The sequence below is a fragment of the Eleutherodactylus coqui genome, chromosome 9, assembly GCF_035609145.1.
Source record: "Eleutherodactylus coqui strain aEleCoq1 chromosome 9, aEleCoq1.hap1, whole genome shotgun sequence".
NCBI classification, from domain to species: Eukaryota; Metazoa; Chordata; class Amphibia; order Anura; family Eleutherodactylidae; genus Eleutherodactylus; species Eleutherodactylus coqui.
The window spans coordinates 26,191,744-26,205,270 of NC_089845.1; the positions used below are offsets into that span (position 1 = coordinate 26,191,744).

General features: G+C 41.2%; 1 protein-coding gene across 2 annotated transcripts in view; it reads left to right on the plus strand.

Moving 5' to 3' along the window:
• CDH12 (cadherin 12) overlaps nucleotides 1-13,527 on the plus strand; it is a 327,902-nt gene that overhangs the window by 140,236 nt on the left and 174,139 nt on the right. The window lies entirely within an intron of this gene.

Sequence of the window (13,527 nt, forward strand, 5' to 3'; positions counted from 1 at the left end):
AAGAATCAGCTGGCTGGAGATGACGTGGCCCAGTGGACTGCTGGTGCCAGGAGAAGATCAGTGAGGAAAAGATGCAGTAAGAAGACTGATGGGGGAGGAATAGCTTAGTATTGATTTTTTTTTATGACAGAGCCCCTTTAAGTCTCATACATCTACAAGGTGGGCCATGGGAAAGTAAGACAGGAATGATGAGCAAGAGGATTTTTTTCTCAAAGTTTTATTGATTTACCCACATGTTACAACAGATGCTGGAAGTAGTTGGCTGATATTGCCTGCAGTTCTTCAACAGTGATGCTGTAGATAGTGTTTGTGATGTTTTACTTGAGTTCATCATGGTATGTGGATTACTGGTGTACACTTTCTGCCTTAAATTTCCCTACAGATAAAAATTGCATGTGGGCGAATCCGGGGAATGTGATGGTCATATCTCCTTGCTCACAATTCACTCCTCTGTAAACAGTTCATCAACCCATGCCAGTGAGTTATGGGAGCTGTGGATGTTGCCTCATCTTATTAGATAAAGCAAGATGACATATTGGTTATAAAACTGTTCCAGATAAATTATGATATCCACATTTGATTCAAAGAAAACAGGCCTCACTATATGTGACGCTGTGCACTGCCATCAATCTTCTGGTTATGCAGTGGGGTTTTGCTAGCCCGATCGGGATTTTCAGTAGACAAGTACCTCGTATTCTGTGAATTCATGTGACCTGATAAATGAAACCACTCTTCGTCTGTTATAAAGTAAAACAATGGATTCAAAAGTCCTCTAGCAATCCTAGTTAGCAACCATGTACTGTATGCACTTAGCTTTGTTGAGCTTTTAAGCTTCTGCGCATGATATCCAGTATGGTTTCAAGTTCAGAAATGTTAGCACTCACTGACATGTCCTATGTGGTATGTGATACACTAACCTACTGCGACAAGTCTCCGAGTTGATTTTTGAGGGCTATTTGAAATGGGGTGCTGAATATCAAGGATGACTTTAGACGTCTGGGCTGATGGAGGTTTTGGCTTCTTCATATTTGCGACAGACCCAGTTTGGCACCATTTTTGAATGAGGCTCTAAATACAATTAGCATGTGGTTTGATACCTGGGTACTTGTTGCTAAACGTTTCTTGCATTTCCACAACTTATCTGCATCAAACATAGCCTTCCATAATAATGCTGTTACAGGAAGAGCATATAGGGGCACATTTATGAAAGCTGTCTAAAGAAGATCCTGTCTTTGTTTCCGATAGCAACCAATCACAGGGCAACTTTCATTTCTTATACTGTTTATGTAAAATGAAAGTTGTAATCAGTTGTTATGGGCAACAAATACAGATTTTCTTTTAGACAGCTTTAATAAAAGTGTGATACCAGAATTGGAGGTGGGCTACTTTTCTGTGGCCCACCCTGTAGTTGCCTGTTACATAGCAACCAAAAGCCAGGAAGCCACTTGCTCAGAATTGTAATTTTGTAACATGCTGAGAGACATGATTTGGAGACCAATGTTGGTCATAAAAAAAGACAGCTATCATTATATACACAAAAGTTTTCATCTCATATTTATATCTTATTCATGGAGTGTAATAATATACAGTGCAATAAATTGTACAAAAAAAAGCCAAACATTATTTTCCTAACATACTGTAGCACACTTATTTATGTAAAGAGGGTAGGTGTTGAATATTTATGTTCAGAGACTCCAGCGAGAAGAACAGGAGGGATTTGCCTTTGGCAACACACAGCAATAAAATTGAAAACCCTTTGAGAAATGATCACACCGAGTGGGAGACATTTTTTAAAAAAAGAGATCTTATATATTTTTATTTTCTTTTTTTTTTTTTTAATTGTGGCTTAAAGCCCCCAGCATTTTAGAACCACATCCCTACATCATGCTGTGTGATGAATGCTTTGTTTTATAACGATTTGTACTATTACTTCCCTTTTATATATAGAAATACATGCATTAAATAATTGTGGTTAAAAAGTGATTTATTTGGGTACATTATAGCGGATTTATCAATATGTTGAAGCTGTAGTACTAACTTGCTCCATATTTCTTAAACAGCTGAGACAGTTTGGTGTTTCGTCTTTCAGGAGGGGCATGGCAAGAGTATAGCTTGCTACTTATCAATATCTAGCAAGATAATTTTGTCTTACCAAAGTGGAAGGTATTTGGGAGTTCAGAGCTGATGTAGAGCATATGTCACAAGAACAGTGTTAGGCTAGGAGTGCCATGGACCCACTGGAAGAAATGGTTAGGAGAGCTCATGCTCCATCCCTGCAGAAAATGTGGATGGCCAAATAGGTTATTTGTAGATAAACACATAATAGTAGCTAGTAAGAAGTAATTGGCTCGAAAGTGATCTCTAAATGGAGTTGTCCTCTGCCAGATCTTTTAGGGCCCCTTTAGACACAACGATTTTTGCTCAAAATTCGCTCAAAGGCCATCTTTTGAGCAATAATCATTGTGTGCATTTACGTGCTCTGAAAACTGCTGTGTTTTCGGAGTGTTCAGCTGGTATCCCACTGAGACTCTGAGCGGGGTATACAGAAGTCAGATGGAGCACTATCTTCTGTATACTTCTGCTGCATTCTTAGAGCGCTCAGCTGATATCCCACTGAGCGCTCCGAGCAGGGTATACAGTAGACAGCTGGAATGCTGTCTTCTTCATACTCCTGCTGTGTTTTCTGAGCGGGATACCAGCTGAAATAATAGTATCAGCAGTATCCTGCTGAGAACTCAGCGCTTGGTCCTGATAAGACTCATTGTTGTCTTTCAGCTAGCTGAAAGTTAGCGATGAGCGAACAGTGCATGAACAGTGTACAATGGCCGTGTGTTTAGACACAATGATTATTGCTCAAAAGATGACTTTTGAGTAAATTTTGAGCGATAATCTTTGTGTCTAAAATGGTATAATGATTCGGCCCGTCATTGTGTCTGAGCAGAATCATCTCTTATGGTGGGCCATACGGACTTGCTTGTTTTATAAAAAATAACTATGGAAATAGTTATATGTAAATTAATCGGAGAACACTATAAGAGGTTTTCCCACAACTTAAATTGTTTCACAACCATCCTGTCCTTCCTGCCCTGGTCCACAACAGATTATTCCCAGATAGACGCAGTGACTTGATGTTTTTGGTGGCTTTTGTTGTGTTAAGTGCCAATTAAAGTTTGTTGAAACTGTATTTAATGCATCAAGCATTAATTTATAGTTTGCTGCATGTGGAAGTCACATTAGTAACACGGCGCCAGAGGGCATATCTCGCACTTTTTTTACCTCATCTAAATCATTTTGATTAGCTGTCTTTTTTCCATTGCAGTCCTAAATGCTTTAGTAGTTTATTTTGAAAAGCTATTTTTACTTGATATAATGAGCTCCAATAATTTCCACAGAAGTTCTCAGGATAAAGAATCTCTTGAAAGGGTTTCTGCATCAAGTAAAGTGATGACATATCAGAAGGATATTGGATTACTTTATGATCAGTGGAGTTCCAAACTCTTGGACTGCACTGAAGCTAAAAATGAAGGGGCTGAGTGCTGGTTTAGTGCTACACACCCCTCATAGTCTTACTTTGTAAAGAAGCTGCTGATCATATAGCTATGCAGGAAGCTGAAGCACAAATCTATCTGGCCTACATCATTCTCGCCTGTCTGTATCCACATTTTATTGAGGTGTACGGCAGGAGAGGCTAAAAGCACAGTAGCAAATGCCATGGCAATTTTTTTTCTTTTTTTGTGGAAGATAATAATTATACTGTAATCTTAATAATAAGAATACTAGTTGTGACAGTGCAGTAGCAAGAGTGGCCTGTGGGGGGCCTCTGAGCACAGTCACTGTGTTTGGTTTAGGTAACCTGCACCTGCAAGGGTGCAGCTACACAGTTTAAATTTCCCCTCCCTCACAAGCTCAGGGCCCTTGAAGCCTGTGGAGCTTAGGTCTATTGAGGCCCGTGGGGCCTGAGGTCTATGTAGACCTGCTGCTCGTCTGTGAGGGACCTGGAAGCACAGAGCGGACAGGGGGTAGTCGGCTCATCGCCTGTCGGGGTGAAGTCACCTTCCTGGAAGGTCCGCTTGATTCCAGCGATCATGTGACTGGGGGAGGGGTCCAAAATGACAGCTTCAGGTTGTCGGCTACCTCTGGGAGCCGGCAGCATGGAGTTGTCACGTCCTCAGCTTGCAAGGCCTTAATTCCCATAGGAGACATGTTTCTACATCCTCAGGGATTTAGGCCCAGCAAGCTAGGACGTAAAAAGGCAATTGACTGCTCACTAAGGGGTTAGAGTGGCGGTGGCCAGCGACATCGAAGAGTACTGCACAAGGCTCGTAACAGTCTCAGCTATTCCAAAGGAAGAGTGATGCAGCAGCTTTGCAGGGTGTGGAACCAGCAGTGTTCCAACATGAATACATGTGGCCTAAGTGGAAAATGTGCCATGAGTTACCAAGGCTGCTAAGAAGATATCCCATGAGTGATTGTCATCTGCTGAGTTCGATGCTGTAAGCCAAAAGCTGACTACTGAGACTATTACCAGAGGACCTCTGTGAGTGTCTATTACCTACAACTGTCCATAAAGTTCCAGGTGATTGAAGTAACTGATTTGCTACCAATGACATAGTAACATAGTATGTAAAACCAAAAGAAAGACATATGTCCATCCAGGTCAGCCTATTATCCTCCCCCCAGCCCCCACAATGCTGATCCAGAGGAAGGGAAAAAACAATAAGGTAGAAACCAATTTTCCCCATTTAAAGAAAAAAATTCCTTACTGACTTCAATCTAGCAATCAGAATAATCCCTGGATCAACAACTTTTCTGAGGTGATAAGTGATTATAAATGCTTGGATTCTTTTCGTGAGTTTGCCATCATCACATCACATCATCACATCCTCAGACAGATAACAGGTACCATAATCTCACTGCTCTTACTATGTTGGTGTAAAAACCTTCTTTCCTTTAGACGCAGAGGATGCCCCCTTGTTACAGTCCTGGGTATAAATAGATGATGGAGAGATCTCTGTACTAATCCCTGATATATCTTACATAGTTATTAGAGCACCCCCTTGTTACAGTCCTAGGTATAATAGATCATGGGAGAGATCTCTGTACTAATCCCTGATATATCTTACATAGTTATTAGAGCACCCCCTTGTTACAGTCCTAGGTATAATAGATCATGGGAGAGATCTCTGTACTAATCCCTGATATATCTTACATAGTTATTAGAGCACCCCCTTGTTACAGTCCTAGGTATAATAGATCATGGGAGAGATCTCTGTATTGTCCCTGTTAGGCCTTCCTCACACAGGCGTTTGCAGAAGCGCAATGTTTTTCAACGCTGCATTTACTGCAGATTCCGCACGGTTTCAGCAGCACTGGCATGTGTCATACCAGCGTTTTCAGCACAGCTGAAAATGCAGCCAGGGCTGCTGATAAAAAAAAAAATCAGTACTCACCTAGCAGGTGAAGCCGCTGTCCCCAGCACCACTGTCAGGACCTTGTGAAGCCGGCAGACTGCTGTGATTGGCTGAGTCGGCTGAGTGACAGCCGGCTGAGCCAATCAGAGCCAGTGCTGGATACGTCCAATCACAGCCCGTAAATGAATGAATGGCTGTGATTGGACGCATCCAGTGCTGGCTCTGATTGGCTCAGCCGGCTGTCACTGAGCCGACTCAACCAATAAGAGTAATTTCTCTCTGGGGGCAGGGAATTAGAATCTCTGTTACCATCAAAAGTTCCTCTGAAGGCTGACAAGTCCTGAGAGTGCCGCCGGGGACAGCGACATCACCTGCAAGGTGAGTATTGTTTTTTTTTTTACTCAGGCAGTGTGGCTACGGCGGTTAGCACTGCCAAAAGCACGGTATCAAGTTGGACCACATTTTCTACAGCGCTGAAACCACTGCCCATTCATTTCAATAGGCAACTCTGGGCTGAAAACGGACAAAAATAGAACATGCAATGCTGTCAAAGCACAGCGTTGAAGATGCTGCATTTTCAGCCATCTGTGAACAGCCCCATTGAAATGAATGAAAGCGTTGTACAGCATTAAGTGCTGTGTAGAAAAAGCAGTGCTGAATACTGTACAAAAACGCCTGCGTGAGGGAGGCCTTTTATTTACACATCGTTATTAGGTCGTCCCTCAGTCGTCTTTTTTTCTAAATTAAATAAACTAAATAACAGAAGGGTTATCAAAATTGCTCTCTGGGTATTGTAATCCTCCCATTCCATTTATTGCTTTAGTCGCCCGCCTTTGAACCCACTCAAGGTCTGATATGTCCTTCTTAAGTACCAGTGCCCAAAACTGCCCACAATATTCCATGTGTGATCTGACCAGTGACTTGTAAAGAGGAAAAACAATGTTCTCATCTTGTTCCTGTAGACCTCTTCTGATGCACCCCATGATTCTATTTGCCTTGGCAGCAGCCTCCTGACACTGGTTGCTGCGGTTAAGCTTACAGTAAACTAAAATCCCCAAGTCATTTTCCATGTCAGTGTTACCCAATGGTTTCCCATTTAGTGTGTAATGGTGACATGTATTTCCTCTACCCATTCGTGTTAACTCCTAAAGCTTAGCTTTGAGCGCTATGGAAAGGCCCAGATTTGGAAAGATGGTTGTCTGTATCAATTGTGCATGTGCTTTTCCCTCAATTCTGTTATGCACAAAATCTCAGGCCAGTGTAGAAGTCTTGGACCTTATGGGGCTACCTAAAAGGTTTAATCTTACCAAACAGTCTTAAATATGATAACAAAAAAATAAATAAAGGCAGCTCTCCCCTTGTTGGAATGCTAAGTGCACATATAGGGCTTAGTCACACGGGCGCATTGGCACCCGGACACAGGCGCCGATGCGCCCATTTGACTGAGCACTTACTGCAGGAAGAAGACAGCCGTATTTCAAGACGGACGACTCCCCACAGCGCTGAAGAAAGAACACATGACCGGCAATGAAGCCGGACACATGTTCTTTCTTCCGGCGCTGTAGAGAGACGTCTGTCCTAGAGTGCGGCCGTCTGCTACCTGCAGTAACACGGGCTCCAATGCGCCCGTGTAACTAAGCCCATATGCAGTATCCACACACAAAAACTAGCAAATGTAGGAAATGACTGTAATACGGAGGTGCGATCTACTATGCCTCAGATACCAAGAGGCGCAGATACCTAATGTGGAAGGAAGGCTTATATATGTACTGGTATGGTGAGTGTTGGTATCCGGCATGAGATATTTGATTGATCTTTACATATTTGTTTTCAACCTTGGATGCATAAAGAAAGACAAAGGTGTAGATTTCGTGTGTTTTTGAACTCTACTGCTTATGTTACACATAGTGGGCAGTGTGATTTAGTGTAGAATCTGAGAGTTCATCAGGAATGTGTTAAACCCCTGTTTTAGAGGCATAAGATATGTGAGCAACAAAAAGTGATAATAGCACCAGTAATGGTCAAAGGAATGGCCTTCCACTGTAGCAGAGATGTAAGACATCAAAAACTAATTCTACCCTCATTCTGGTTGTATAGTATATGTTTTGTTCATTCTGAGAAGTAAAGCTGTGTGTATAGCCTGGTTAAAGCTGAATGTAGCAGTAGCTTGATGAAAGGCTGCCATACATAGTTGAAAAGAGTCCTTTAGTTGAGATAGACAACCCACCAATAAGCAGGAAACTACTACGTTCCACTGCAGTGGCCAGGCTTGGAATTGCAAGCCAAATCCTTATTGAAGAGAACTTTTCTTGTAATATCATGCCTGGCCACTGTAGTGCGAACAAAGCAGCTTGCTTCCTGTACACTGTAGCTCAATTTATGAAAATACAGCCCAGCAAAACGATGGTTAACAAAGGTCCAAGGCAACGGACCCCCACCAATGTACTATAGATGACACATCCTGAAGAAAGGCTATCAATAGTTTACAACTGGTTAAATGTACTAGATGTAGAAATTCACCAGTGTGGTGCTATATGATGTCTAGTAATAAAGCATGAGATATTGTAGTTTGATAAAGATGACATATCTATGGAGAACTTTGTCATTGTTGGTTTTGGCAGAGTATTCTTACCATAAGTACATGAAATTAATAAGAAAATACTTTCTTTTGAGGTAAATATAAGCCCACATTTCCACCAGATGTTTACATAAATACCTTCAGATATATTTAGGGTAATTCAAAATGAAGGAGCAGATTTGGGAATTTGTTGGCATGTCATAAAATCCCATGAACATTCCTCTTTTTGTATACCTTTTGTACTTTGTAATTAAATCCCCGAATCTGACCCTTCTTTCTGAATAACCCTGTATACTACATTTCCTACAAATATTTGACATATTTTTCAATCTAGATACTCTATATGACTGATACATTTGAATGCTTTTAACCCTTTCCAATCCACTGTCTGACTTGAGACATTCTGATTGAAGGCTGTACTGCTCTGGAAGACATCCCGCTGAGCCAATGAGAGGCAGCAGTCACTCACCCATTCATAAATTCGTGTGTGAGTGAGATCTGCCTCTGATTGGTCAGGCTGTGACCAATCAGAGGCAGCTCATTCAGCAGGCGGGGATTTTAAATCCCCGGCTGCTGAATACTACTCACAGCTGTTCAGAGCAGTTCAGGAGGACTGCCGCCGGCCGCGCTGAACTCCGTCTGCCAGGACCAGGTGAGTATATATATATTTTTTATTTTTACACATTTCTGGATGAATTGCAGGGAAGGGCTTATATATTTAGGCCCTTCCCGACAATTCATCCCGCGATCACTGGCAGCCCATTGCTTTCAATGGAGCCAGCTGTATTGCCGGCTCCATTGAATTCAATGGGCTAACATCGTTCTGCCGGGACAAGGTGAGTATATATTTTTTTTATTTTTACACATTTCTGGATGAATTGCAGGGCAGGGCTTATATATTTAAGCCCTTCCCGACAATTCATCCCGCGATCGCCGGCAGCCCATTGCTTTCTATGGAGCTGGCTGTATTGCCGGCTCCATTGAATTCAATGGGCTAACATCATTCTTCTCTGCCACAGCTGTTACAGCTGTGGCAGAGGAGAACGATCTTTATGCTGACAGTGCGGGGAGGGGGGTCTCACTCTTGCCACTATTGTGGCTTAATATTGGGACCTGGGAACTTCAGATGCAGCCCAACATGTAGCCCCTCCCTGCCCTATCCGTTTCTGTGTCGTTCCCATCACTTTCTTGAATTTCCCAGGTTTTCACAAATGAAAACCTAAGCGAGCATCGGCGATATACAAAAATACTCGAGTCGCCCATTGACTTCAATGGGGTTCGTTACTCGAAACGAACCCTCGAGCATCGCAGGAAGTTCGACTCGAGTAACGAGCACCCGAGCATTTTGGTGCTCGCTCATCTCTAATCTTTATGCAATATTTATCATATGTTTTTAGACACTTTCGGACAGTTTTTCAGAATTGTCTGAAAAAGGGTGTTGGCCTCAATTGTGCCAAAATGTTGGGTGAGTTTTTAGCATAACTAAGCCAACTAATAGATGGTGTAAACTTATACTAGCAGTTGTAAATTCTGAAAGATTTATCATTCAGTGATACGCAGGTGCGTTTTAAGACTGCCTAGTCTAAGTTTGCGATGTCTAAATTTTAAACAGTACTAGTAAAGAAGCCCCATAGTGTTTAGTAATACAAGCTACATAAAAGAAGAGAATTTAGCAAGAATTTAAGCAATGAAGTAGACAAACTTGTAGAGATGGAATATTTTGAGAATGCATGCCTGACCTAAAACTATTTGAACAAATCATTTCTTGTAACATTAAAGTGAGACATACGTTGTGGAAATGAAATAAAGGTGTTTCTCATCCACGGTTCACCTATATTTGTTATACCTTGAGCTTTACAAGGAGATAAAGGTACGGTTGGAAGGAAATGGAAGTAAACCATCTGGAATTACCTGGATTTCTGCATTAATCTATGTATATAAAAATGTCTGTCTGACTGTCTGTCTGTCTGTCTGTCCTTTATGCATTACTACACCATTCATCCAATCGCCACGAAACTTTGGGAAGTTGTTGAGTACACTCTTGGGAAGATTACTGGCATAGTACAACTATCCTACGATAGGTGGGGCGCGTGCGAGCATCGTTGACAGTTATGCCCCCCAGACGTAGATCATTCGATTTCCATCTCAAGCATGAAAGAAAAAGGCATTACGAGCAACGGGATGAGTGTTCAACTACAAAATGATGCATCCGACGAACGTTTCGCAAGACAATTGCTGGATATTGAGAATGCTGAGGTAAAATGAAAGCTGTGCTGTGATTGGTTGTTATTTCTTATACGGCTGAGGTATAATGAAAGCTGAGCTGTGATTGGTTGCAATTTTTTTATACTGCTGAGGTAACATGAAAGCTGCTCTGTGATTGGTTGCTACTTATACTAATGAGGTTACGTGAAAGCTGTGCTTTCATTGGTTGCTATTTCTTATATTGCTAAGTTAACATGAAAGCTGCGCTGTGATTGGTTGCTATTTCTTATACTGCTAAGGTAACATGAAAGCTTCGCTGTGATTGATTGCTATTTCTTATACCGCTGAGGTAACATGAAAGCTGCGCTGTGATTGGTTGCTATTTCTTATACTGCTAAGGTAAAATAAAAGCTGTGCTGTGATTGATTGCTATTCCTTATACTGTTGAGGTAATATGAAAGCTGTGCTGTGATTGGTTGCTATTTCTTATACTGCTGAGGCATACTGAAACCTGTGCTGTGCTTCATTGCTATTTCCTATAGTGCTAAGGTAACATGAAAGCTTCACTCTAAATTGGTTGCTATTCCTTATACTGCTGCGGTAACATGAAGGCTGTGCTGTGATTGGTTGCTACTTTTTATACTACTGGGGTTGCATGAAAGCTGTGCCGTGAGTGGTTGCTATATATTATACCGCTGAGGTAAAATGAATGCTGTGCTGTGATTGGTTGCTATTTCTTATACTGCTGAGGTAAAATTAAAGCTGCGCTGTGATTGGTTGTTATATATCATACCGCTGAGGTAACATGAAAGCTGTGCTGTGATTGGTTGTTATATATCATACCGCTGAGGTAAGATGAAAGCTGCGCTGTGATTGGTTGTTGTATATTATACTGCTGAGGAAAAATTAAAGCTGCGCTGTGATTGGTTGTTATATATCATACCGCTGAGGTAACATGAAAGCTGTGCTGTGATTGATTGCTATATATTATTCTGCTGAGGTAACATGAAAGCTGCTCTGTGATTGGTTGTTATATATTATACTGCTGAGGTAACATGAAAGTTGCTCTGTGATTGGGTGTTATATATCATAAAACTGAGGTAACATGTAAGCTGCGCTGCGATTGGTTGTTATATATTATACCGCTGAGGTAACATGAAAGCTACGCTGTGATTGGTTGTTATCTATATATATAAAAACGAAAGTATGTATATCTGTCTGTCTTCGCAGCAACGCGCGACGGGTAAGCTAGTAGTTACTAATAAAATTTAATTATATTTTTATCTAGATCACAATTATAGGCAAGTAGAATCCAAATAAACTACTAACACAAAAATGCTTGTGCTGTTCATGTATTTTATTGAGGAGATTGATTAAATATCTACAGTGCAGGTAGAAAAAGTAAGTGAATTCTTTGGAATTACCCAGTTTACTATACTGATTATTAATAAAATGCAGTCTTCTTGTTATCTAAGCCATAATTATAGAGAAACACAATGTATCTAAACTAATAACACAGTTATACTGTTCATGCTCTTCTTGTGTTCTCTGAGTAAACATCTACAGTGCAAAAGAAAAAGTGAACCTATCTGGAGTCTTTATTGCAAAGACTTGAATGGTATGAACCATGCTTGATAAAAAAAATGTCAGAAGGCATGTGATAGAGATGTATGAAGCTAAAAAGGCTTGCGAAAGCACTGCTAAAGACCTAGGAGTATATGAGTCCTTTTCCACATGCATTATTTTTGTCAAAGTGTGATTGTTCTGAGCAAGAGAAACCAAGTAATCGTGTAGATATTATACCTTTTAATGGCTAATAAAATACATGATATTAATGCGAGCTTTCAGACCTCACAGGGTCCTTCATCAAAGCATAATGAAATACATCCAAAGAGGCATGCATATATATACACATACTTATGACAAGGCACAGACATGGTGGGATTAATTTGCACTTAAAAGAATACTACAACAGAAACATAGATGTAAAGGTTTTATGGTCCTTGAATTAGTGTTAAGAGATCATCAGGTCAGCAGTGCTATCTGTGTTACAGATGTCTTATACTTCCCAGTCACACATAAATCCATGTCAAAAGTTGTTATAAATTTGTATTCCCAAATTCTTCCATGGCTTTGTGATTTAGAATTGCCTTTCATTATAATAACTTTCATGTCTTCCAAGTTGTTTCTGTGACTTAAAAAAGTGTTCCACCACAGGGAGCACTCAGTATTTTGCATCAGTACTTTTAAGCCAAAACCAGGAGTAGGTCCAAAACATGGAACTGCATGTGAGAGTGACAGTAGACAAATTATCTACAAATAGAGAAAATTCAAGACTGTAGCTACTCGTGTCCCATCTATATATGACTGCTAAATTATGCATTCAGTCACAATTTAGGCAGGTGTCCTCAAATATTTAGAGTTGTGGCATGATTAAATTAACAGTTATGCCACCTAAGGCCCTAAATGTAGTTCTACCATTGGCCTATAAAAAGGCACACAGAGGCTACTTGTGTGGAGTGGACCACTTTACCGCTTGTATAGAGCTTGTTGACCATTATACATGCCTCTATGATGCAATTGAAGAGATTTTGCCCCGGTTAACAGAGTTTGAGAGGGAGAACATGATTGTAATGCAAAAAAACTGGATGGTTGTTTCTTTGAATTGCCTGCCACAGACTGTTAAAATGTATTGGGAGCAGTGGATGCATGAGGTTATGCACACAAGGTGACCGGGCTCAGGATGTTCTCAACAGACCAAAAGTAGAGAGGATTATCTGACAAGCATCTAAATCCAACCGTTTCATTGTCCGCCATCCAGCAATAGATGACACAATCATTACAAACCCCTGTCTGTTGAAATCATTTCCAGGTGCTTGGCTGAAGGACATTTGGTTTCATGGTGTCCATTATGTATATTGCCTTTGACACCCATCATCTCCTCTGTTTTCAGTGGTGGCATGAATGACTAAACTGGGCTGCAATGGGGAGAAAACAGGTTGTCTTCAGCAACAAATCTAGGTTTAGTTTGGGCACTGACAGTGGCCTTGTTAATGCCTGGAGACCTAGGGGTGAGCCCCTTAATCCTGACTTTGCTGTGGAGTGGCACACTGCCCCCCAATGATGTGATAGTCTGAACTCAGCAATATGTTCAGGACATCCCGCAGCCACGTGTGAGACCTCTTATGGCAGGGCTTCTAAAAGCCATTTTCCAGAAAGATAACGCTTGGTCGCACACAGTAAAGATGTCACAGGAATGCCTCCACAACACTGCCCCACTTCCATGGCCTTCATGGTCGCCAGATTTATCTCCAAAAAAACATGTGTGGGGCC